Source organism: Canis lupus, chromosome 36 (assembly GCF_048164855.1).
Source record: "Canis lupus baileyi chromosome 36, mCanLup2.hap1, whole genome shotgun sequence".
NCBI lineage: Eukaryota > Metazoa > Chordata > Mammalia > Carnivora > Canidae > Canis > Canis lupus.
The window spans coordinates 23,194,222-23,222,180 of NC_132873.1; the positions used below are offsets into that span (position 1 = coordinate 23,194,222).

A 27,959-nucleotide genomic window follows, 5' to 3' on the forward strand; every position below is an offset into this window, starting at 1 on the left:
TACATCTCCCCAAACTACCGTCAACCACATGCTGCCTCATGTGGTATTGACCGCTCTCTCATTGCCTCAGATCTGCGCTGTCCCGTGTGGTGGCCAGGAACCCACATGGCCCCTGAGCACTTGAAACATGGCCAAGCTTCAAGTGAGATGTCCTATGAGTGTAAAATATACACCAATTTCAAAACACAGTACCAAAAAAAGCCCAAAAAACCCACACAACCAGAAACTAATGAATACAAAATAGCTCATTAATAATTTTTATATTGATCACATCCTACAATATAATATTTGCAGTAGATCACATTAACTGATATTTTTATTGAAATTAATATTTCTTTTTACTTTTAAATGTGGCTGCAAACCGTTAGAGGAGACAGAAAGGAGAGGAAGAAAAAAAAAAAATGAAGAAGAAGAGAACAGGGAGGAGGGGACATAGAAGGAAAAACGAATTTCTGTCTTAATGCCATTATCTCTTTGGTCTGGTCTTGATTCTAGGTTTCCAGAGTTCAGTGGTATTTCTAACAGTGCAGTGAGATAGCATCTTCATAATCTCAGTCTATGGAGTCATTTTATCTTTGAAAAAAAGAAAGACGCTGTATGTGTCCTTTGATGAATCCTCTCAATTCAGTGCAGTAACCCCTCACCCCCACCCTGCCACGTCTCATTCAGACAGAGCCTGTCTCCTCATCCTAAATGTTTCTGGGATGGATGGGAGACCTCCTTGGCTACTCTTGGGATTTTTAAAACTTTATCCTAATCGGGGCAGGTAAAATGTCTCACCCACAGCCTCCACTTAGCTGGAGCATGGTTTATTTAAAAATAATAAGAGAAAAAAAAAATAATAATAATAATAAGAGAAGAGGAGAGGGTTAATCATTCTCTTCTTGCAATGACTTGTGAATTTATAGAAAATGAAGAATGCACAAGATTTTTCTCCTCAGAATAAGTCTGTTTCTGAATATCATTAAAGGCAAGTTTATTTTCATTACTTGCTAAGTTTTATAATATGCCAAAATATTATTTTATATCTTTATACAACTGTGATATCAAGTTGGCCTCTGGTTAAACCGTTTAAATGGTAATACGTCATCTTTAATGGCACCCTTAGAAAGGAAAGGAGTTAAGTGAAGGATATTTTATAAAATATATAAAATTCTAATGGGTTGAAACTACCATTTGTAAATCAAGTGACTTATAAAGTTACCTTATGCCACACATTCAAATGAAATCTGCCCCTTCCGTTAAAATTCAGAATTGGCTTTATTAACAGAAGACAGCCTTGCAGGTCTGAAAGTAGATCTGGACAAAAGTGTCTCCCTGTCTCGACATTAGCTCTAAAGGGAGGCTTCATTGGGTTAGCATTCTTGAGTAATGTGGCTTCCAACTCTGCAACATCAAAAAGTAAATATTTACCTGATAATGTGCTTTAATTACTTCCTTCTCAGCTATGCAAAATGTCCTAGAGTTTATTGCTTTTGCTTTCCAACTCTGGAGAGCCCTTGAAAAGTCATGATTTAGGACTTTAAATAATCATCAAATGCTAATAACGTTAAGCCACCAAGATAATGGTCTCTACTCTCCTGTTTCGTCCACTCATTATACAGAATACAGTGGCTCAGCGTTAGTCTTCTGCAATATATAGTAAGTGTTGTGCATTTTCTGGTTAGAATTCCCTTGCTAAGGCCTTAGAGCATGGACAGTACATATCCCATCAATCTTTTACTAAGTTCCAGGACTTGGTTAAGCCTCATGTCATAAATACTGATGCCTGGCATCTAAGTAGATAAGTAGATAAGTAGAGAATACTTCCGGAATATGAGAAGACATGTCTTTCATTCTCCTGCAGCCCAGGGCAGCAGAGCTCAGCATGACAATATGCCTCCCTGCCAGGGACTCCTGTATCTCAGGGCCTGCCTTCTTACTCAGAGCAGGGAAATAAAGCCACTGCCCACTGATGCCTATTAATGCAGTGTGTGTCCATGGAGAGAAAGGAATAAGAAGATGGAAAGGTTGGGATAGAGAACAGAGAAAACTCCAAGTAGCCAAAACTACCCTAGCTAGTGGCCACATGTGCTCTCTGGGGCCTGGCCCACTATAGAAACACACCACTAGAAAATGAATGCCTGTGTCCCCTAAAATTCGTATGTTGAAATCTAATCCCCAGGGTTATAGGATTTGGAAATGGGGCCTTTGGAAAGTGCTTGGATCTTGAGGGTGGAGCTCTCATGAGTGAAGATTAGGCACCCCAGAGAGATTCCTTCCTCCTCCCATCAAGTGAGGTCACAGTGAAAAGATAGTTGTCTATAGAAGAGGTGGGCTCTCACCAGAACCCCACCATTCTGACACCTTGATCTTTGGCTTCCCAGCCTCCAGAACTGTGAGAAATTAAATTCTGTTGCTTATAAGCTACCCAGTCTATAATATTCTGTTATAGCAGCCTAAGTGGATTAAGACATACACTAAATCTTGAAGAGGCTTGGTCTCACAAATATAAGTTCATCTATTGTTTGGACCTATTTCAGGCAAAGAATTGAATGATGAGAAGCCCTGCCATTTTCCATCCTTGGCAAAGACTGCTGATTGGCTCCTTGCTCCCCTTCCTGCCTTCTTCCTCAATCACAGAGCCCTGGACCAAGTACCCACAAATAGTGTCCCATCATCCCCTCTGTGATAGTTAGATACAACCGTCTACTGTAGAACCAAACACAAAAGCTCAATCCATGAGTCTAAGTGCAGGCTGAGAGACTCTGAGACATCCTTGCAGATTAAATTTTCCTATTTCCAAAACTCTGATAAAAAGACCATGCATTAGTTGGGGCTTTCTAGAGAAACAGAACCTATAGGAGGTTTACAGAACCAATAGGATGGATGGATGGATAGATGGATAAGTAGGTAGGTTGGTAGACAGGTAAGTAGACAGACATTTTAAGGAATTGGCTCATGTGATCGTGGAAGCTAGCAAGTCCAAAATTGTGGGGTAGGCTGGCAAGCTGGAGACTCAGGGAAGAGTTGATACTGGAGCTCAAATCCTAAGACAGTCTATTAGTAGAACTCCCTCATTCCTGAGGAAGATCTTTTTTTGTCCTACAGTCTTCAGCTGATTCCACATTATGGAACTGCTTTATTCAAAGTAAAATCTGAATGAAGCAATTTGCTTTACTCAAAGTCTACGAACATAAATGTTCATCTCACCTAAAGAGTATATTCACAGAAACGTCTAGAATAATGTTTGACCAAACATTTGGGTACTGTGGCCCAGCCAAGCGGACACATAAAATTAACAACACAAACCAACAAACAAAAGTACTTGTGAAAAAGAAAATATGAAAAAAACTTAAAGCCCATTCCTGGATGCACACTGTCCATCAGTATCAGGAGCCATGTGAGGCCAATCAGGGGTTCGCTGCCCCCCCAGTGCCATCCAGCAAGGAACACCTCTCTTCTGTGATTGTCGACTGCTGTCCAGTCTTGTGTGTTTGTGTTGACTCTGCCCAGGCCCAGTGTGTGTGTGGGGAAAAAATGAGCCTCTGTTCTCACGTCACACAAATGTTAAAGCAATTAATTCAAAATGCATCATTCACCTAAGAGAAAAGCTAACAATACACAACTTTAAGAAAATATTATTCTTTTAACTATTAGTTAAAAACAAGAGAACTAAACAACATAATGTTTTGTACACATATACATTTGCACTAGAACTCTAAAGCAATGTATGGGAATAAATTTCAGACAGGGGTCAGCCCTCTAGAACATGGCAGGAAATACCATGGGGAGAGGTTCCCAAGGAACCTGAAGAACTTGCAAACCCTACCAGCAAGCATTTCTCCTCCTCAGATCTCTACATTTCAGCTCTGTGGGGTTCCTCCTTGAAGCTTCTAGGTTTTAACAATTCCAACTTCTCTCAGTTCTCCCAGCTACAGGAAGAAGAGAGTTATTTTCCTACTTTGCCTTCCTTATACTTCCTCCTAATTCAGTGAGAAATGCCCTCTGGAAATAATAAGCATATGTCACTACCGGAGTTGTCAGCAAGTGATATCTGCCTGCCTCATAGCCAGGCAGTGTACAGGGAAGTCTGCTGATCAGAACATGGCACCTACTTTCACAGAGACAAGTACCATCCTTCCCATTCAAGGGAGAAGTCTAGAAGGAAAACAGATCTTTGCAACCCCAGAGGAAACCTGTGCCAACTGCCTATACAAACCAACATGGATTTATACATATGCACACGTGCATTGATTTAAATAATGCGTGTGCATACCTAATATATCTCATGCCATATTATGAATGACATATATACACAAATACCTTTGCTTCAATACATTATATGAGATAAATATATATATATATATATTTATCTCATAAATCTCATATATATATATATATATATATATATATAAGACTAGATCTTTGAAGAAAACCAATATCATAAAAGAGAAGGACAATGGTAAATTGTATTCTTGCTTGACATTATTTACTATCCCTTCTTGCAACAGGATCATATAACTCTCTTCATTTGACCTGTGAGTTGTAGTACCTTGTCTTAGTTCAGGCTGCTGTAACGAAGTACCACACATGGAATGGCTTTTTTTTTTTAATTTTTTTTTTTTTTTAATTTATGATAGTCACACAGAGAGAGAGAGAGAGGCAGAGACATAGGCAGAGGGAGAAGCAGGCTCCATGCACCGGGAGCCCAACGTGGGATTCGATCCCGGGTCTCCAGGATCGCGCCCTGGGCCAAAGGCAGGCGCTGAACCGCTGCGCCACCCAGGGATCCCTGGAATGGCTTTTAAACAACAGAAATTTATTTCCCACAGTTCTGGAGGCTGGAAGTCTGAGATCGAGGGACCAGCATGGTCAAGTTCTGGTGATGGTCCTCTTCTAGTCTACAGACTGCCCTCTCCTCCTTGTGACCTCACATGGCAGAGCGAGAAATCTGGTCCTTTCATTGCCTTATAATCCCATTAACAAGGGCTCCATCCTCATGACCTATTACTCCAAAGGCCCCACTCTCATGGTATCACAATGAGATTAGAATTCAACATGTGAATTTGGTAAGGGGACAGAACATTCAGTCTGTAACATGCCTCCTTTGGGACAAGCATACTTTCCATTCTAATGACAACCTATTTATCCTTACAACTGCTTTGGCGATAGCATGAGAGCAGATGGAATGCAGCCCACATTCAAGCAAAACTTCTAAGAGCCCATGTAGGTTTCCAACAGCCCTCTTGCTCCTTTCCTTCTCCACTCAAAAAAAAAAAAAAAAAAAAGGCATGGCCCATATTAAGTCCCCTCCTTCTGCCTCCTGGGATAAAGACGTGTAGGAGCAGGAGTTGAAACAGCAACATACAATATAAACAATTAAGATTGTTTTATAAACCATTAAGATTCATAGGCTCACTTGATACCACAGGAGAGCTGACAAATAAAAGCAGCATGATTAACAAACAAAAAGAAAACCTGGGAGGAACACGTTAGTAGCCTCAGAATATTTTGAGATGATACTGCATCTGTAAACAAGATTAGACTATCATAAAAATGAATAATTGAGGATTTAAAAAGAGTGTATAAAATTAAAATTTCATCTGAAATAAATTTAAAGGGTGGGCTGCATAATTGGCATCATGATCACCTGGGGATTTTGTTGAAAAGCAGACTCTGATTTGGCAGGCAGAAGATGGGGAGTGAGAAATTGCATTTCTAACAAATTCCGAAGGGATTCTGATGCTCCTGGGCCAACATTCATAAGTTGAGAACCACTATTCCAGATCCTTGCTATTCGAAGTGTGGGCCAAAGACGAGTAGCTTTATCACCCAGCAGCGTCAGAAGTGCCATGCTGATCCTCATATGGAATAGCAAGGATATATAAGACATCTCTCAAATTGTGGTCCCCATACCAGTAGCATCAGAGTTACCTGGGAATTTGTTAGAAATGCCATTTCGGCCCCCACACCAAAACTATTGAATCTAAACTCTAGGGATGGAATTTATTGATTTATTTTTTAATAAGTGTCCCAGGTGTTTCTGATGCACACAAATTTGAGGACCACTGATTTAGAAATGATAGTAATATCTCCCAGAACATATAACAGAAAAAAAAAACAAAAACAAACAAACAAACAAACAAAAAAACAGGAGGGAAAAAAAGGAGATAAGAAATTCTGAGGAAAAAAAAAGGGGGTAAAACAACAGATGTTAGATTGTCAAAAGAAGTCATAAAAGCTGAGAACAGATTCAGTGAAGGTGAGAAGGGAGAACTTTTTAGATCAAAAGACCCATTAAATGCCAAGCAGAATGAATAAAGGAAACCCACATCCAGATACTAGACTGTAAATGTGTAAAGAGAGAGTTCTAAAATCGTCCATATAGAAGACATTTTTGTTCGATAAATCCCAGACAATTCATTTCCTTTTTTCATTTACAAACTCTATAATTGATATTGGTGCTTTTAATGTCCTGCTCAAAATGAGCAATGTGGAATTAAAATGAGTAGAGATTAAATTCTCAATTTCCCTCCCATGTACCCTTCAAATTACTTCTAAAATCTATTTGGCAAATTATTTGGTATGTTCATATTTACTGGAGAGAACTGGAACAAAACATGCAGATTTCAGATAAAAGTTACAGATACTTATTTTTTGTTGTTCATGAGGCAAAAGTGCTTAAATTAAGTGGTATTTGAGTTTTGTTACCTTTTAAATGTATCAACTTGATTTTTTTTTAAAATAAAAGTGATTTTAATTACTGGCTATTAGAAAGCAGTCAATCTGGCTATAATCTGTTTAGCAGCTTTGAGTCCAGTAATATAAATATTAAACTATGTAATTAAGTTAATATTAAACACATGTATAATAAAAATTTTAAAAGATTTTAGATAATAAATTTACCTCTGAAAGATTTTATTTTGACAAATCAGGGAAACTGAACATATGTTTCATCAGTAGAGGGGAAAAGTTACAAATATATGAGGAACTTCCATGACCTTGCTGTGATTTAATTATCAACTCCCTGTTGAGCATTTCACAGGAGCCTACCAGGCTCTGAGGAAGCAACCGTAAAACTAGCCACTGCTTATACCCTGTGGAGCTTATATCCCACTGCTAAAAGCAGGCAGGAAACACGCAAAGGGGTGAAATCATTACAGTGCTGACGTGTGCTACAAAGGAAAAGAGCAAGGTGCTGGGGTTCTCCTTACAAAGGGTGCTAGGGACCCTTGCAGATACAGGACCCAAAGAATAATATAAACAGCCATCCATGCAAGGCAAGGGAGTAGGGAAGTCATGGTAGAGGGAAGAACAAACAGAAAAGTCCTCACAGATGGAAGGCTTTACAGTGTCCTAGAAGGCAAGGAGGAGCCACAGAATGAGGTTAGAAAAAATAAGCAGGGGCCAGATGTATTCAGGCCTGATGGCTGTGATAAAGACTCATGAAAAACCATGGAGCTTAAAGCAGGAAGTGATGTTATTTATTTTTTATTTTAAAAATATCACTTGCATACCTATTAGGATTATCATTCTTTTAAAAAAAATAACAAAATAACACATGTTGGCAAGGACGTGGAGAAATTGGAACCCTTGTGCAGTGCTAGAGCAGCTGCTGTGGAAAACAGTGCTTCCTCAAAACCTAAAAACAGAATTATCATATGACCCAGCAATTCTACTTCTGGGTATACAGTCAAAATAATTGAAAACAGGGACTCAAATAGCTCTTTGTGCACCAATGTTCACAGCAGCACTATTCACAAGAGCTAAAAAGTGGAAACAACCCATATGTCCATCAACCGATGAATGGCTAACCTGTGGTATACACATACAATGGAATAGTATTCAGCCTTAAAAAGGATGGTAATTCCATGTGCTACAACACAGATGACATCTGAAGACTTTATGCTAAATGAAATAAACCAGACACAAAAGTCTGCTTCTAAGAGGGATCGAGAGTGGCCAAATTCAGAGACAGTGAATAGAATAGTGATTACCAAGGACTGGAAGGCAGGAGGAAAAGGAAATTGGTGTTTAATGGGTACAGAGCTTCAGTTTATGACCATGAAAAACTCTGGAGTTAGATGGTGGTGATGATTGCACGACAATGTGAATGTACTCAATGCCACTGAATTAATATACTTGAAAAGGGTTAAAATGAGTTTGGTGAGTTTTTGGTCATGTGTATTTTATAATTTTTAAAAATGCTAGAAATCTTAAAAAATACATATCACTGTTGCTGAAAAATGAACTCAAGTGGGACCATAATGGAACTGGAAAGGCCAACTGAAGACCGTAGCGGCAGCTGAGGTGAAAGACAGTGGCAGCTTGGGCTAGAGAGGGCAAGTCAGCCTTCCCACTGGTGACGCCATCTTAGTAACTGATTTTGTAACAATAGTATGAAACGAGTGTTTCCTACAGCCACAAGTATATTGAGTGAGGATACTTGCATTTCTAGTCCAAGCAGTTCCACTTTGAGTCAATTTAACTTTTTTTGAGCTACTGCTCCTCAGTGCTGTGGATGTGGATGCATGCCTGCACACTCTATGCAGAGAAGGAACACAGCACCACACTCGAAAAAGTGGGGAAAAATCTTCATCTCAGTCCACCTGTACTGTTAGCTCAGATTTCCAGCTGTTTTGATGTAAATGATACTTTAAAATCACAAAGTCATTGGATTAAAATACAGGCCACATCAATACTTTTTTATCATTTTTTCCTAGATTTAATAAATTTCATTGGTTTTTGGCTAATCATTGCTTCTGGGATTTCATTTCTTGGATTTTTTCCTCTTGCTATAACACATTGGTTAGCATTATTTTCAAAAGGGAATTTTTTTTTTCAGTGTTTAACATTCCAAGAAATCACATGTCTGCAGGATGTGATTTTATTCTTACATTTAGCTGGGTATAGAATTCTGAGTTTTAAATTATTTTCCCCTGAATTTTGAAGATAATTAGTTAATTTTCTTCTTGCTTCTAGCATTATGTTGTTTGCAAGTAGCCTGATATTTAGTCTGGAAATATATATTTTTTTAATTTAAATTCAAGTTAGTTAACATATAGTGTAGTATTAGTTTGGGGAGTAGAATTTAGTGATTCATCACTTACCTATAAACACCTAGTGCTCATCCTAATAAGTGCCTTCCTTAATACCCATCACCCATTTAGGCTCCTCCTCCCATCCACCTCCCCTCCAGCAACCCTTAGTTTGTCCTCTATATTTAAAAGTCTCTTATGGTTTTCCTCCCTCTCCATTTTCATATTATTTTATTTGTCCTTACCTTCCCCTATGTTCATCTGTTTTGTTTTTTAAGTTCCACATATGAGTGAAATGATATGTTTCTCTTTTTCTGACATTATGCTTAGCATAATACACTCTAGTTCTGTCCATGTTGTTGCAAATGACAAGATTTCAGTCTTTTTTTGATCACTGAGTAACATTCCATCACAGATATATGCCACTTCTTTATTCATTCATCAGTGAATGGACATCAGGGATCTTTCTGTAATTTGGCTATTGTTGATAATGCTGCTGTAAACACTGGGGTCCATGTGCTGCTCTGAATCAGTGTTTTTGTATCCTTTGGATAAATGCCTAGTAGTGCAATTGTTGGGTTGTAAGGTAGCTCTACTTTTAACTTTTTGAAGAACCTCCATACTGTTTTCCAGAGTGGCTACACCAGCTTACATTCCCACCAAAAGTAAGACAGTTCCCCTTTCTCTGCATCCTCACCAACATCTCTTATGTCCTGAGTAAATCTTAGCCATTTTGACAAGGGTGAGGTGGTATCTCATCCTGGTTTTGATTTGTATTTCCCTGATAATGACTGATGTTGAGCATCTTTTCATGTGTCTGTTAATCATCTGGATGTCTTCTATGGAAAAATGTCTATTCATATCTTCAGCCCGCTTCTTAACTGAATTATGAGGTTTTGGATGTTGAATTTCATAAGATCTTTATAGATTTAGGATACTAACTCTTTATCCAATATGTCATTTGTAATTGTCTTATCCCATTCCATTGGCTGCTCTTCAGTTTTGTTGATTGTTTCCTTCACTGTGCAGAAGCTTTTTTATCTTGATGAGGCCCCAATGGTTCATTTTTGCTTTTGTTTCCCTTGCCTCCAGAGACATGTCTAGTAAGAAGTTGCTACAGCTGATGTCAAAGAGGTTGCTACCTGCTTTCTCCTTTAGGATTTTCATGGATTCCTATCTTACATTTAGGTCTTTCATCCATTTTGAATTTATTTTTGTGTATGGTGTAAGAAAGCGGTCCAGTTTCAATCTTCTGCATGTCACTGTTCAGTTTTCCAAAACCATTTGTTGAAGAGACTGTCTTTTCTTCCCATTGGCTATTCTTTCCTGCTTTGTGGAAGATTAGTTGGCCATACAGTTGTGGGTCCATTTCTGGGTTCTCTATTCTGTTCCATTGATCTACATGTCTGTGTTTGTGCCAGTACCATACTGTCTTGATGATTATAGCTTTGTAATGCAGCTTAAAGTCCAGAATTGTGATGCCTCCCACTTTGCTTTTCTTCTTCAACATCACCTTGGCTATCTGGGGTGTTTTGTGGTTCCATACAAAATTTAGGACTGTTATTTCTAGCTCTGTGAAAAATGTTGGTGGTAGTTTAATCAGGATTGCATTGAATGTGCAGACTGCTTTAGGTAGTATAGACATTTTCACAATATTTGTTCTTCCAAATCCAAGAGCATGGAATGTTTTTCCATGCCTTTGTGTCTTCTTCAATTTCTTTCATGATTCTACAGTTTTCAGTGTACAGATCTTTTACCTCTTTGGTTAGGTTTATTGCTAGATATCTTATGATTTTTGGTGCTATTGTAAGTGGAATCAATTCCTTGAATTCTCCTTCTGTTGATTAATTATTAATGTACAGAAATGGGGCAGCCTGGGTGATTCAGCGGTTTGGCGCTGCCTTCCGCCCAGGGCGTGATCCTGGAGACCCGGGATCGAGTCCCACGTTGGGCTCCCTGCATGAAGCCTGCTTCTCCCTTTGCCTGTGTCTCTGCCCCCCACCCCTCTGTGTGTGTGTGTGTGTCTCTCATGAATAAATAAAATCTTAAAAAAAAAAAGAAATGCAAGAGATTTCTATACTTTCTATCTCTTGCATTTCTATACTTTGATTTTACATCCTGTGACTTTGCTGAATTCATGTACCAATTTAAGCATTTTTTTTTTTTTTTGGTGGAATCTTTCAGGTTTTCGACAGAGTATCATGTTGTCTGTGAAGAGCAAAAGTTTGACTTCTTCCTTGCTGATTTAGATGTCTTTTATTTCTTTTCATTGTCTGATTGCTAAGGCTAGAAATTCCAGTACTATGTTGAACAACAGTGGTGAGAAAGGACATCCTTGTTGTGTTCCTGCAGGCCCTATCAATTATAAGCTTTTACATAATGGATATTGGAAATAATCATGAAGACTGAGTTCTTTTTATTTCAGTAAATACTAATATTAACTGGTCTCTGAATTTTATCCAATAAATGTCTTACAACATAAGTGGATAGACTTATTCAACCTACGTAACATACATATATGGGAGAAAAGAGATTATGATCACTTAAAATATTATTTGTACAAAAGGTCTTTTCTCTATACAGAACATCTGGAAATATTCTAATCTATTTCCAGATATATTTCTTTTTACTCTTTTTTTTTTTTTTTTTTAAGAGAGAAGAAAAGGGAGGGGTAGAATGAGAGAAAGAAAGAATCTTAAGCAGGTTCTACACCCAGCACAGATCCTAACACAGGGCTCAATCTCACAACCCTAAGATCATGATCAAAATCAAGAGTCAAAACCAAGAGTCAGATGCTTAAATGACTGATCCATTCAGGCACCCCAGATACATTTCTTTTTAAATTTTACGTTAAGTTCCGTTCATTTCTGCAACAGGAACAGTTATGGACATCTTGGAAGATATGAAAGCAGCTACCACACCTACACTCAGGTTTGCATTTCAAAGTGATATGTGACATATCAAAACAAAAATCTATAGAAGGATTTTTTTTCAAGAGCATGTTTGGCCATTATATGGTTTCATTCATTTGGGGAATATAAAAAATAGTGAAAGGGATTCAAGGGGAAAGGAGAGAAACTGGGAAATATCAGAGAGGGAGACAGAACAGGAGAGTATCCTAACTCTGGGAAACGAACAAGGGGTAGCGGAAGGGGTGGGCAGGGGTGACGGGGTGACTGGGTGATGGGCACTGAAGGAGACACTTGACAAGATGAGCACTGGGTATTATATTATACATTGGCAAATCAAACTCCAATAAAAAAATATACAAAAAAAAAAAAAAAAAAAAGAATGTTTGACAGACTGAGGCCAAAGTGCAAAAATGCTAATTTTTGATACCTACAAGCAGTATCTGAATATCCTTTTCCTATCCTCATGACCTTTTTAAGGAGTGATGTCTTTGTTCTAAATGAAGCCTTGACTTAAGAACACTTTTTATCTTTCCTTTGCCTTTTCTCTCCTCCCTTTACAACTTGTGAAAACTTGGAACTGTATTACTTGGTGAAAATTTTCAGAATGTATTATTTAATTCTGTCTTCTCTAGAAGGAACATTAGAAAACAATTCCCACCAGCACATGAACAAATAGCTTCCATTTGTGAAACAATGCCCTTCTGGTTTTTAACTCTCTGACTTCCTGAAAGTTATTTCCAAGGAAACAAACTGTAAATGTGGCATGCTATTTGTTCGGATTGAATTGCTACTTCCTAATGAATCAATGTTCAGAAATTTTTACATCTTGCTCAGCAGCCAAAGTTCTGCAAACTGTCCACATAACAGCAGCAGAAAACAAGAAGACAAAGACAAAAAAGGTCCCACAAATCCTCTGTGGACCACTGCGTAACCTTGGACGATGCATGGGGAAAATCTTGCTTCTAATTGGAAGCATACACACACTTAATGCTTTTGCCAGCTGGGAAATTGAAGCTTTTCAAATCTGCACAGAAAAATGTACTACATGACTTTTCAGTAGAGGGGGTTTCAGAAACAGATTTTCACACGGCTACTCCTACATAGCAAATAGTGTGCTTGTTAAATTAATAGCTTTCAAGAGGTCTAAAATGAGAAACTAGAAGTAATGTTGTAAAGGTAACATTTTTTTTTCAAGGAAAAACGGTTTACTTCATTATAAACTTTGTAACATGAGAACCAGGAGTGGAATTTTTTTTTTCTTTTATTTACTTGGGTTTCCAAATTAAACCATATCATAGCTTTCAATTCTACTGACCTGACCCAATAAGTACACTACATACTAGTAGTTCATCTTCAAAGAGTTCCTACTTAAGGAACTGTGTTCTCAATGAATCAAAAGCAAAAGGTAGTTTAGTTTTAAATATATATACATATTTGAAAATTGCTTTATAAACTGTCTAATTTAGAAGACAAGGTAAGAGATAATTTTATATTAGTTTTAAAGCCAGTAAATTGTTATTTTACATTTTACTCTACAGTTCACTTTAGCATAGGCAAAGGCCAGCTGATGGAGACATCACAGTTTAAGAAAGCACTTTGCATTTTGGCATTGATGTCACCTTTAATAAGTGAGGCTAGCCATGTCAAAGCACAAATTAAATAGCCCTATAAATGTTCATAATTGTCTTTTATAGGTTTTCCAATGAAGAAAAAATAAGAATTACTATTTTGCTTTCATGAAAGCCATATACATGTTATACTCCAATGTTCCTCAAGCTTTTGTGTGTACGTGAATGCCACAGGGATCAAAACACAGATATGAATGCATTTGGGTCCACATAGAGCTTGAGAATCTGCATTTTTAACAATCTTTCAGGGCATCCTGCCCACCACGGTTTATTAACTGCTCTGCTTTGCTGTCTACACCATGTCCTTATTTTGACACAGAAGATACTCACCATCCACTGTTAAGTGAAGAAAGAAGATTTCTAACCAATATATATTGCATGGTTCCCTATTTGGGGGGGGAAAAAAGCTTTGCCTGCCAAGAAGATTAAAAAAAACCTGCTATTTAAAATCATAACTGGTCAGAGCTGTTTTTGCCCACCAGATGTGTGGCATGGTTCCTCTCCAGCTTAAAATTCCTGTTGTTTAGGAAAGATATCTTAGTAGGTCAGTTTGGAAACTGAGACTCTCCGGAAAAGGATCTGGAAAGAACCATTAAAACAGACAGAAAATTAACCTGCTCGCTCTAGGAAATTCACAGGACTGTCACAGGTGGAGGACTGGGTGAAGAGAGGCATTAGTTGAAAGACAGAGACTCCCCCAGCCCAGCAAACCAGCAGATGGCTTATACTCTCAGATAGAAGACATCTTCAGGATGAAGTAAAGGCTTTCCAAAAATGGAAATGTGTTAAGCATGTGCTTTTCTGTAGCATTTTCTAGCCTGTCCCTGCCCTGCCCTGGAAAGAAGAAGCATAGAATCAAGGATAAGGGGCTGTGTCCCATATCTGAGTCTACAGAATAAACTAGACACTAAGGAGATAGAGACAGCAGTGGAAGCAGGAAATTGAAGATGTGACCAAAAGAACTGTTTGCCCAACCCAAGAATCCCTAGAGAAACTGACAAAGATAAAAAGTTTTCCAATATAAAGGAGCAGGCCTGGTGTGAATTACATGTTAAATGTATAGGATAGAATGGTTCCCCCCAATTATAGGACTTGGGGCCATGTAAACAACCAGTATCTATACTATGCAGATAGAGAAAAGGTCTAGAAAAATACATACCAAAATGTTAACTATGTTTATTTTTGAGTGATTATGATTTTTTTTTTGCTTACCTGTATTTTCTAATTTAAAAACATTACTTCAGAATTGAAAAAAAAAATCATTTTCAAAATCACACACACATCTACACAATGACACCTCATTCCAGTATAAGTGATACTTAAGCTGAGACCTAAGGAGTGAATAAGCATGAGGTAGGTTAGGAGTAGAAGTGAGAGGGAAGGCTTTCCATATATTAAGGCCTGGGGATGGTGTGGCCAGAGTGGATGAGGAGAATGACCCAGGCTGAGACTCGACCTGCAGTTATAAGACAGAGCATGCCAGGCTTTGGAAGCCAGAGAAAGCAGTGTGCTTTTCTTCTGACTGCAATGACAAGTCATTGAAAGGTTTGAAGCAGGCAGTGACATGATCCGATTTATGTTTTAAAAATATCAGGGTAGGTAAGAGAATGGATGACAGTAAGAGAGCTGGACAAGTATGGAAGCTAGATGCCTTTTAAGATCTCTTTGTAGCCCCCCTAGGCAACATAGGACAGCAGTTTTGACTACAAGAATGGAGTTAAAGTTGATAAGTCTTAGAGACAGATGGTTTGAGGAATAGGGAATTATAAAATAAAACAAAAATAATAAAGTCTCTAGGTTTAGAGTTTGAGCAATTAAGTGGGTGGAGATGCCATTTTCTGAGTTGAACACTAGGGAAAAATGAGCTTTGGAAGAAAAAAAAAACAGCTTTAGATATTTTTTTTAAAGATTTATTTATTTATTTATTTATTTTAGAGAAAGAATGCAAGAGCCAAAGGTGAGGAGCATAGGGAGAGGGAGAAAGAGAATCCCAAGCAGACTCCCTGCTGAGTGGGGAGCCCAACACAGGACCCTGAGACCATGACCTGAGCTGAAATCAAGAGTCAGCTACTTAACGGACTAAGCCACCCAGTCACCCCTAGACATGTTACGTTTGAAGTGCCTGTACAATATCCAAAGAAAGATGATTAGTAGAAGGTTTGATAAATAAGACGTCATGGATGAACTGGGAGCTGTAGGTATCTAGGTAGGGAGAAATATATAACTCATCATCCAAACTAAGACACTTTCGAGACTAAAAGGGGATAAATTAAAAATTCTGCTGAGGATGCTAGAGAGGAGGGGGTTGGAGAGACGAGCAACATGGGTAAGGGGAGTGGGAGGTATAGGCTTCCATCCATATGGAATGAATAAGTCAGGGGAATAAAAGGCACAGCACAGGGAATATAGTCAATGATATTGTAATAGGTTGTATAGTGACAGATGGTAGCTACACTTGTGCTGAGCAGAGCATAACATATAAACTTGTCAAATCAGTATGGTATACATTTGAAACTAATGTAACACTGTGTATCAACTATACTTCAATTTAAACAATTTAAAAAAAAAAGAATTTTGCAGCAACAGTAGACATAAATGGGGCCACCCGTGGGAAATAATAGAGTGAGAAGAGAAAGAAACCTGAAACTGATCCTAATATATATCTTTAAGTAGTAAATGGAGGAAAAAGAACCAAAATACAGACAGAAAGAAGAAATCCAAGAGACTGGGGTGACATGGAAGCCAAAAGGAGAAAGAATTTTAATAAGGAGGGAATGCTCAACTGGGTCATATATATATAGCTAATCATAGCTCTAATGAGACTGCAGGGAAATGTCCACTGGATCTGGTAACATGAAAATCATTGATGACCTCAGCAAAAGTAGTTTGGGTGCAGAAGTCAAAAGAGATGGAGTTGAAGAGTAAGTACACATTGAAGAAGTAGACAGTGTATACACAACCCTTAAAAGCGTCTTGGCTGGAAAGGAGAACACAGATTTGCCAGCAGTTGCAAGAGAATGTGAGGTAAGGGTAGGAATCGGTGATTTTAGCGTAAGAAGCACTAGAGCTTGTTTGAGTAACAATGAGCATAAACCAGGAGAAATTCTTCCTTCTGATAGAATAGATCTACTAGAGTGTTCATAGTAGTATTGTTCATAGTAGGAATAACCTGGAAATAACCCAAATATCCATCCACAGGAGAAAAGATGAATATAGTATGATACAATCACAAATGGACTATCCCACAGCAGTAAAAATGAATGAAGTACCTCAACACAGAACAATATGTGTCGTCTTGACAATAAAAGTGCAAAGTAAGTCCCAAAAGTTACATCTATTATGATACTCTTATAAAATTAAAAATGTATTTTTGAGGATTCTAAACCGATGAAATAAAATTGTGCAAAATAGGGGGAAAAGGAAAAATGATGAACATGGTATATTGGATGATGGTCATCCTGGGTCAAGGAGGCAGAGTGATGGAAAGATGGAGTGAAACCTGGGGTGAAGACGAGGATTGTCACAGCCTCCCAGCTCGTATTTCAAGTGGTGGGTTTATAAATGTTTACTACTTTGTGAAAAAAAATAACTAGATACTTTAAAAAGCTATGAATAGATCTATGTTGGGCGTATGTCATGACTCATATTCATGTTTAATCTAGGTCTGTGTACCTGAGGTCCAGTGGCCAAGGTGGGCATATGGAGGAGGCTGATCTACGGATCCCACAGCCGCCTCCAATATAATGGTTGAAGCAGAAGAAGGGAGACTGTGGCAAAGACCACAGCAGAAGCTAAAGAGAAGTATTCTGTCTTTACAAACAAGGCAGTTCAAGGCATTTTCTATAGACAGCAGAGAGGCCGTGTCCTCTTCAATTCTGATATTGCCTCCAACCTCTCTTTCTGGGCATCAGAGAAAACTCAGTCCACCAGTATGAGCTTTGTGGGGAGTATTTTCCAAGTCTACTATTACTGTTTCAATTACAGCAGCCACTCAATGGTCTCAGGTATGGTAAAATGTTCTTGCTAGAGTAATTTTATCCACGATCCCTCTATTGATATAAAGTAATATATTTACTGTCATTGTAACTTACTCCCATGATTCCTGATCAGTCCTTAATAGTGGATCTTCAAGAGCCTACTTGGCGATATTATAGAAACTACATTTTGCCCAATTGAATGCTGTATTTTCACTTCTCCCTGGGTGGGCTACTTTATTAATTATTTTTAATGATTTCAGGCCATGTCTTTCATTTATCAAGATTGAATTGCATTTTAAGAACATCTCCTGAACAATGCGTAATTCCTTCCCAATTTTTTTATCATCTGCAGACTCATTCCATTACTTTCCCATTTCACTTCTGAATGCTTCAGAAACACGTAAGAGAAACTAAAACAGACACTCAACAGTAAGCAAGTCAGAACTCTGTTAAAGACAAAAGCAAATAGGGTAGGATGGCCTCAAATGACTCGTTTCTCACTGCTTGGTTAGCAGCTGCAACACAGGCTCGTAAGAAAATTCACAGTAGCTTGGGTTTTGTTCTTTCTTCACAACCACTCTGAAACACTCTTCAGGCTGTGGAGGGGAGGATTGCTGATTTCCTAGGGGTTATATTAGCCAAATGTTTGCCCTGGAAACAGATTTGGCCCCTTTCTCTCCCCTGGGAATTGTGCTTCTAAACAGAACTCAAGGCCATGTAATGCAAAGCTTTACTCAGCGTCAGCAGTGCTGTCACTGTTCAGACTACCTCATCGGACGACACAGCACTCTCAGAGTAACACAGGACAGCTGTCAGCCAGATTTTCAACCCTTCTTCTGGATTTTGACTGATTCAATGATTTGTTGATGTATTCATCTCTTCATTTATTTGATTATAGAGTCTAGTATGCATTTAGTCTATTATGAGATAAAGTCTAGAAAATCCAAGTTAGCTGGCTAAACCGTGCAGATCTCATGGTGGTGGCTCCCCGCCTCCCATATTTCATTGTTGCCTTCCTTCCTTGGAACAGAGAAGCAATGATCTTGCCAGCCAAGACTTGTGATTTGAAAGATCCAGTGTTTTGAAACTTAAAGTCTGAGCCTTAGAGGAAATGAAGCTCAGAGTTCCTGCCATAACAAAAGTTTGGAAGGAGACTAGAGAAAAGCCAGACCACCCTGCCTCCACAGAGAAAGTCTGTTCACACTCTGAGCAGGACTTTTAGATAGGGGGACAGTTTAGATGCTGTGGTCTGCCCCACCCTGGCTGAGTCCCCAACCGCAAACTACCTACATTATTCGGGGTAAACCTTTTTACCTGTCTCTACCTCAGTATCCTCAGTGGTGGTCAGATGTGGTTACTAGCTAGTTGTAAAGTTCTGAAACAACATCAATTACAAAACCAGCACATGATGACACCCTTCAACTTTCTCTTTAGAAGCAAATTAATAATCACTTACTCAAGCAGTATTTATTGAGTGGCTACTTTGTGCTAGAGCTATGTATACATACTGTACTAAGTACTAGAAATAAAAAAAATAAAAAAAAAAGAAAAAATGCACAAATCTGCTACTTTCCTGACCTGAGATCACCCCACAACCAGGAGACAACATGCCTAAAGATGAAAAGTGTGTCCAGCTGGAGCTGGCAGGAAGAAAGAACAGAAGAAGCCCAGGCCATGTTGATTCCACTGAGTGGATGAAACAGTTCCTCTGAGCTTCCTGCCTCCAGCCTTCTGGTTATGTGAGACACTTTAAATGCTCTTTTTTTAAAGCCATGTTTGGTGGGTTTTTCTATTTTGGTAGTAGAAGGGATCCTAAATGATACATTCACCCGTTCCACCATTGGCTGCCCCAAGATCTGTTCTCGCGCTTAGCTTATCAGATACAAACCATACTCTGATGGTTTTCATAGATAGTATTATTGTTCCCCTAACATTTCTTACGACTCCAGGAGCACCAACCCCTTTCCACCTGCCTCTGCCCCAAATCTGTCCTCAGTGGGTTTTGGCAATCAGTTTGGAATCCTCAGTGCTAGTGCAACATCCGTCCTTTTGCCACCCACAAGCCATTCTTGACTGATGAAAGAGCCTACTTTCAATAATTCTTTATCTAATTTCCTCAATATATTGAAACTATTTTCTTCACATTTTAAACCACAAAATAGAAGATGACATCGTCAATGTAACAAGGTTCACTTCACACAAAATTATTTTGTTAGTAAGTCTTTAAAGTTATAGCCTAGGGCAGGCCCAAATACAAACGTTATCAGAATATAGAACACAGAGCTGAAAATATTTGACAAGTGCATAATCTGTCTCAATGCTGAATGTATAATAAAACTAGAAAACATCAATAGACTTTGGCCAGAATGGGATTACTGCTTGGGATGGATTCCCTTATCTCACCTTGCTCTTCTCCAATCCACATTACAGACAAAATTCTCTTTTTTAAAATGCATATCTGGCCACCGCCCATATGAATGTGTAACTATAAATTCAAATAGACAGGAAATATCATGTTTCTTTAAATCAGCTTACATTTCATTCTGAGCCCACAGTCAGACATACTGTGAAGAAATTCAGTCTCAGTCATGAATGTGCCCCCCCCCCCCCTTCTTTGGATCATGAGAAGACCTTGCAGGACTGAAGCTTCTTTGGTCTTCAGCTAACAAGGCTCACTGCTGAAATGCCCAGTGTCTGAGACTTCTTGTCCCTCAGAGTCTGTGGAAGTACAGTTCCTGTGCCCTGGGACCAGGCTGGGCGCCCCTATGCATAGCTAGCCTCTCCTGGAATATCTCCCATCTACTCATCATCAATACAGGTCCACAGTATCAACTCCCAGCAGAATCAGAAATACAGGTAAGGTCCTGCTACTTTCAGAACCCTCTAACTACAGGTCCTTCCAAGACTGGGATCTACTACTCCTACCTTGATACCCTTAGGCTCCCACACTCCACTCCCTACTCAACGACAAGTATTGTTTCTTCTGTGAGCTTCACTCTACAAACTAGAAATACGTCTCATAATTAAGTGGCTTCTCCTCTGCCCACCTTCCATCCCCACCCAAACTCTTGAGGCAAGAGGACACAAAGGGACGGGATACTAAAATTGAATGAAGTAAGGAGAAGTAAAGGAAGAGGGAAACAGTTTTAAAGCCAATTTTATCACTTAGCTGTATCACTCCTTTGTTTAAAACCCTGCAGTGATTTTTCATTGCTCTTAAGACAAAGCCCCACCTTCCCTGTCACCTCCCTCAACTGAACTGAGGCCCAAAGGGGGCTGACCTCATCTTGCCTCTCTAACCTTATGGTCATGGATAGTGTCAAATGCCCAGTGAGATTGTTCTCCCCAATTTTCATGAAATTGTAAGATTCCAAAGAACTAACTACCTCACATTCCGAGAGATTAGAGACTCAAAGGACTGCCCATTATTCTTTCAGCTTCCCTCTAGGCTGCCAGAAATTGCCATTACTGCCCATTAACACCACAATTAGCAAAACCAAGTAATAAAACTGAGAAAAGGGAAAGGTTGTATTTTGGAGGAATTTAATGTGGGAAGACTACCCCTTTCTTACATTAACTCTGAGGGAAGTAAAGGAAATTATCTCCAAAGCTAAGAGAGGCCCAAGAAAATAACTCTCAAAGAATGGGGGTGCCTTCACACCCAAGCACTAATGACAGTCTCTTCTTTTGTCTGAAGGCTGTCTAGTCACTGAAGCTTGGAACCACTAATGCTGTTGAAACTGCCAATGGGGCACATTTTGTGGGAAACAAGAATCCACTAGTTTTCTGGAGGTAAGTGGTCCAGAAGAAACAGTCTCGCTAGTACTCAACTAAGCTGTCTCACTGCTGGTTCAGTAACACCCAATGGCAAGGAGTCATGGAGTATATAAAACAGGGTAGGGTTTAGAGAGTAGGGAAGAAGAGGCCAGAGAGACCCCAACCAAGATTTCCCATGGGTCATGCCCAAGAACCACAGGTTTAGACACACCTGTAGATGCTACTTACCCACAGATACATTCAATGGGCAGTCAGTATCAGAGGAGAGGCCAACTAGTCATCAAGCAAACACATCTGTCTCTGCCCATCTTTTTCCCTCTCCCAACCAGACAAGAAGCATGGGGATGATGAGGAGAGGGAGGGATGTGAGAGCCAACCATGCCTGCCCTCCAGTCCTTATGACTCAAGTCACTGCCTGGTTTGTATCTCTAGTCACATCTCCCCCTGACTCTGGACTTTCTTGTTTCTTCTACTTTCAAGGACCCTTGTGATTTTATTGGACCCATCTCGATAATCCAAATTAAGCTCCTCCCATTCTGACACCAATTCCAATGCATGTGTGTGTGTTTCTGCACTACCAAGAAATTCTCTTGACACCAGTGGTTGTCCTACAATTCATCTCAGTGCTGATACTATCTACCTGGAGATAACAGCAGATCCCACAAGTTAAGGGCTCAGTCACACACAAGACTGCCTTTCCCTACCCCTGACCTTCAGATGCCAATCTCAAGTTCAATTTGTCACTGTGCTTCTGACCAACTGGCTATAAATCAGAGCCTCAAATTGATGTGGGAAACAAAGGCAAAAGAAAAATTAAACGTCCCTTCTACTTAAAGCCTATTGACAAGTCCTCGAAACAGGCAGAGTGACATTCCTCTAAGAATTCAGCTGCCTCATGTTAACACTTTGCTAAGGACATTTGACAAAATTATCCTTACCCCCAGGAGCCTATAAGTCTTCTTTAACATATAGAAATTCCTTTCTAAGGAAACTTTCCTTATCTCTACCCCGCAAGATACATGTTAGCAATCATCCTCTCAGCATACGGCCCACTGATACACCTCTGAAGGGTCTCATGACTGAGTTTTTACTATACAGTAATAAATGACCTTTTCCAATAGCTAACCCCATCAGGATCCTGGAAACCTTGTTTCCAAAATACCTTGGAGGCTTGTGCTCTTCCTAACCCTTTCCAACTTGAAAGAATATAATCAGTCACTTGTCACAACCCCAGTGCAGCTTTTTCTGCCTGTGGATCCTGTCCATGGCTTTAATAAAACCACCTTTTTGCACCAAAGATGTCTCAAGAACTCTTTCCTGGCCATCAGCTCTGAACCCCAACATTTTTCTACATCATGATGACCCCTTCCTCGGGTTCCATTAATTTGCTAGAGTGACTCGCAATACTCAGAGAAACATTATACTTACTAGATGACCACTTATTCTAAAAAGATTTAACTTGGAAACTGCCAGAGAGTGGAGATGCATGGTGCAAAGTATGTGGGAAGCGATGTGGAGCATCCATGGCCTCTCTCAGTGCACCACTCTTCCAGTTTCTCTATATATATGTTCACCAACCTGGAAGTTCCCCAAAACACTGCCCTTTTTCCGGTTTTACGGACACTTCATTACTCAGGGATGATTGATGAAATCATTGGCCAAGGGCAAGTGATTCAACCTTTAGTCCCTCTCCCATCCCTGGGGGTCAGTGGGCAGGAATGAAAGTCCCAGATCTCTGATCACGGGTTTTTTCCCCTAGCAACCAGCCTCCACCCTCAGGTGCATTCCAAAAGTCACTCATTAACATAAACTTAGGTGTGGCTGAAAGGGGTTTGTGATGAATATCAAGACACTTTTTATCATTCTTATCACATAGGAAATTCCAAGAGTTTTAAGCTTTGTGCCAGAAACTGGGACAAAGACCAAATATATAGTTCTTATCACAGTTTCACTACTTTCTATCTGAAGGCCAGCTAACCAACAAATGGAATTCTATCTGCAACCTTAATTCTCCTTTGCCATGTAATGTAATGTGTTCTGGAGATAGGTATGTGGTCATTTTGGGGGGTCATCATCTTGCCAACCAAAGTATTTGTATGAGGGTTCTCCAGAGAAACAGGACCAATAAGATGTTTATATATACATAAAAATGTAGAAACGTTTCGGTAATCTTTATCAGCCCCTTATGTCTAGCTATTCCCATTTAACTTGAGATGGGATAGCCACAAAGCAGGCACTCTGGAACAGCCAGTGTTTTATCCATATTGTTTCTAACTGTAACAACTTACCTTTTAAAGCTTTCTTAAGAAGTCCTTTTCCTATGCAGTTTCATAATAATACCTAATATTTATTGACTGTATATTATGTGGTGGGTATTGTTCTGTTTTACGTATATTAACTCAACTGCAAGGCCACTAAATCTATTATTTTTCTCATGCTGAAGAGGAGAAAACAGATACATAGAGATGGGTGACTTGCCCAAAGTCATCTAATTGAGCAAGTGACCACAGCTGGACAGATGGCAAAGTAGGGATCCAAACACAGTGGCCTCCATTGCCCTGCTCTTAAGGACTAGTTTAAAGCATCCAAGCAGGGAAGGTACCTGTGACTACCCTAACTACTGTATTTCACCACAGTCAGTGTAGAGCTATAAAACAGACTGCTAAAATCAACCCATATAGTAGGGGTATCTACTAAATACCTTCTGATGAGCCGCAGCCTCAATTCAGCCACACAGTCCTCATCACTCCTTCATCCTTTTACTTCTCTCCTATTCAGGCATCTATGTTCCCTGACCTGTGACAGCAATGGGATTTGCAAGCTCAGCATCAACTTTTATAAAGGCCATAACTGCCTTTATCTTGTGCATAGCCATCTCTCAGTACTTAAGACAGCAATTGGCACATAGTTAATACCTGGCCATCAACACAGAATCTGGTAAGGAGCAATCTGAGGCTCAAAGAAATTATAGTCGCTCAGAGTCACAAAGTCCAGAAGGGGGCAGACTTAGTCTCTCTGGTCCTCACACCAGAAAGCCAGTGCTTTGCTCACTACAACATAATGTATATAGATGGTGCTTCGTTGCACATGTCTATAGAGTCCATCAGTTCTTTCAAATAAAGCCTTAATGCATAAATAATGATTTTTTTAAAAGTTTGGCTCAAGAGAATAATTCATATTTTAACATAATAAATCAAACTTCACAAAATATATCACTGCAATATGTGGCACTTGGGGGCAGGACAACTCTGTATAGTTCTTTTCCCTAGAAATTTGTTCTCATAGAAGCCTTCTTGGATAATTTAAAATCCTGAGCAATCTCAATCATAAATGGAGTTTTGCAGAATAAAGCTAAGGAGACCTCTACCTATGAGCTTTCAAAGATTGGAAGTCTACAGACACTCCCCTCAACCCCCCTCCATGTATACACTTTCCTGAGAGAATTGACCTGTGACATAAAGGGATGCAAAATAAATCAAGCTGCAAACCAGACCACTAGCAGTTTGCTGACCTCAATTATGATTTCCTAGACAAGAAAGTATGACAGTGCTACTCAGCTATTAAACAACCTCTGACTTATAAATGTTATTGTTCCGGTCTAATAGGCCATCCATGGAGACAGGATGAGAAAGGAACAATAGTGAAGTTAATGGGAACTCAACACATTCATCAGTAAATCACACAAGAGCTTATAGCAAAATAAGGGACCATGAAGTCATCAAAATGGATGCAATACACATATAAAACTATATACACTAACAAGGGCCAGTAGTGTTTCCCAAAAGCATTTAAAATAATACACACAACAGATTTACACTCTTCTAATCATTATTGAATCCATTAAGGCCTCTGCGTTAACGTTTAAGATTCGGGCAGGCAAGTGCAAAGATCTATTCATCTTGCAGTGGCCCAAGACAAGCCCCATATATAAGTTCCCTTGCTCATTAGAACTGCCACCTACCAACCTGGAACGGTCCGCCTCTTCCTGAGTCTCTCCTCACCTTCCATGTACGGAGGCCAGTTGTGAATTTCATCCAGGATCTCCCAAGGTTTCAAGCCAATGTGAGACATAAAGAAGGAGACCAGGATGTTGTTGATCAGGAGCTGCTATACCAGCCCTGAGTTTCCTAACTCCAGACCTCTTATTTCTGAGAGAAAGACCTTACTTTGTTTAAACTACTATTATTCCTCAATCACTATAGCTGAAACATATCCTAATTGATAAACTCCATTGGACCATGCGTTTTTAGTATCAAGATCATATGTGAAGTTTGAATATTTAACTTTGTTATTTTTAAGCAGTTCACTTTATTTTACTGGCTGAAATTTCACCAGAAATATTAGGCTAATAAATTGATAAGAGACTCATCTGATCAAAGAACAGAATAACCAATGCATGCAGGACAGGCATCAAGTTTCTTCCTTGTCCCAACACTGACTTCTGACCTGAAGCCAGAAATCCAACAGCCAGTTTGTGAGCAGACCCTCTGTCAGCAGATGAATCTGCCTACAAGTTGAGACTCTGCAATTTACTAATTTCCACTTATAAAACTTGGAATTTACCATGATGTAGCACTGTTAACAATTTCTCAAATACACACCTTTTGGAGTGTAGTCAGCTTTCCTAAAGTCAATTTACTCAAAATGTTCATCACTGGGAAAAGTCTATTTAAAACTTGAAACTGGGTCAGTTAACATAGAAAAGATCCCACACTCTGATTTTGGCTAATGGCCTTCACCAGATGTTGCTTAGTGGGTTTATCCTCTGTATCTTCTATGAGTTGAAAGTTTAGATTCCTAATTCAATAACCTAACATTAGGTAGTGTCAGGTTTGAATTTTTGACATGTATACCCCACAACTGGTGCCATGTATTTTCCCCTACATCATATCAGGAGCAAATTATTACCTGGTGTTTTCACTTTTAGGGATGCTAGAATTGATCAGAGCATTCAATATTTCCCATCAACATTTTATCTAATAGCTTCTTGCAACTGTTGATGACTGTTACCTGCATCAGTTATTTCATTAGAGATTGCAAAATGGTAGTTTTTTTTTCCAATTCTATTATTCTTTCTGCATTTATTAGCTGAAATTCTAATTCTTGAATTAGATGAATTCAAACTAAATGCAAATTATGTGATGCCTGATGCCCCCAATTTACCTTTCCCTCATCCACCAATACCATTTGATTACCCTAAAAATAGTTTATACCAGAAAGCCAACATGAATACTTAATTCTTTTCCTTTAATTATCAATTTTCAGAGTAATGAGCTGTACCCTGGCTCCACTTGGTCTTAGTCAACCTACAAGACTCCAAGTATGCCATATTCATCATTGTACTGACCATGAATATTAATGAGCATGCAGCCACTGAACTCACTGCTCTCTAAAAAACCTGTTTCCTGATTCTATTAAGCTTCTCTTTATGTTGGAGGAGCATGTGAGAGGAAAACAAAGTAAAATAACTAAGTCATAACCAGTCTTAGTTAATGTTGTGAAACAGATGCCTCCCTGCTTCTCTGCTCAGCACACCACTTGATCATCCTCCTGAATTTTAAGCTCCTTTAAAACACCACTTGATGGACAGCACCAAGAGCAAACCCTAATGTAAATTATGAACTTGGGGGTGATAATGGTTTGTGAATGTTAGTTCATCAATTATAGCAAATGCACCACTCTGGAAGCCATGTATCATAGAAGAGGCAGGGAGTATATGGGAAATCTTAGTATGTTCTGCTCAATATTTCTGTGAACATAAAACTGATAAAAAAAAATAAATAAATTCTATCCAAATAAATCAAAAGCACCACTTGGCTGCCAGAGCTGTCTGTACCATCACCCCTTTTAAACCTGCTTCATTATGTGATGCCTGATGCCCCCAATTTACTCCTCTTCACAAATGGGTACAAATTCTCATAATATCCACTTCCTTCTTTCAATTGTCAACCTCATATAAGTTAACGCACAATGGGGTTTTAGAATGGAGTACTGAAGAAACACGATGCTATCACCTTAAAAGTATTCTAAATAGGGAACATGGTTGGTGCTGACCAGGATGAAATATTTCCAAAGTCCTTTGTTATTACACTTTCACCTCACATTGTAATTATAACTTGTCTTTGTTTTGCCCTCAACTAGATTATGAGCTTCTCAAGGGTAGGATTTATCTTATTCATCTTTGTATCTTCTAGCACCTAGCTGGTTCCTGATCCATAGTGGGTGCTCAGTAAATATTCTGAATGAGAAGAATAAATGAAATATTTCCACATAATGAAAGCAAATGCTGTGTATTATATACATACATACACCAGAGTTCGGGATGGGAAATAAGAAAGGAGCATCTACCTTTGATACCTCAGTCACAGCAAGTGTAGGCGTTGAAGAAGAAAAGAGCAGAAATGGAATGGTACCTCCAAGTGTCTGCACCTGTTTACTAACTGAGCAGATGAATTATATCTATCAAAAGAAGATGGTATTTAGTACCATATGTGCATTTATTTAAAGAAAAATGTCTTCATATCAGCTAGCATGCTAATCATTGAACACATTTGTAAAAATCCAAAGTAATGATATACCATTTCCTTACCTTTATTATTTCTCCCAATCCTATAAGACAGCAACCAAAAGAGGTGTGAGAAAATT

The 27,959-nt window shown here is 39.0% G+C and overlaps 1 long non-coding RNA gene across 1 annotated transcript; it reads right to left on the bottom strand.

Moving 5' to 3' along the window:
• LOC140625342 (uncharacterized) lies at positions 1 to 27,924 on the bottom strand. Its single transcript, XR_012024701.1, has 3 exons — positions 27,904 to 27,924; positions 1,205 to 1,386; positions 1 to 152 (listed from the first exon to the last, which is right to left on the bottom strand). It is a non-coding gene; the product is annotated as an uncharacterized lncRNA (long non-coding RNA).
• Positions 27,925 to 27,959: the final 35 nt, after the last annotated feature.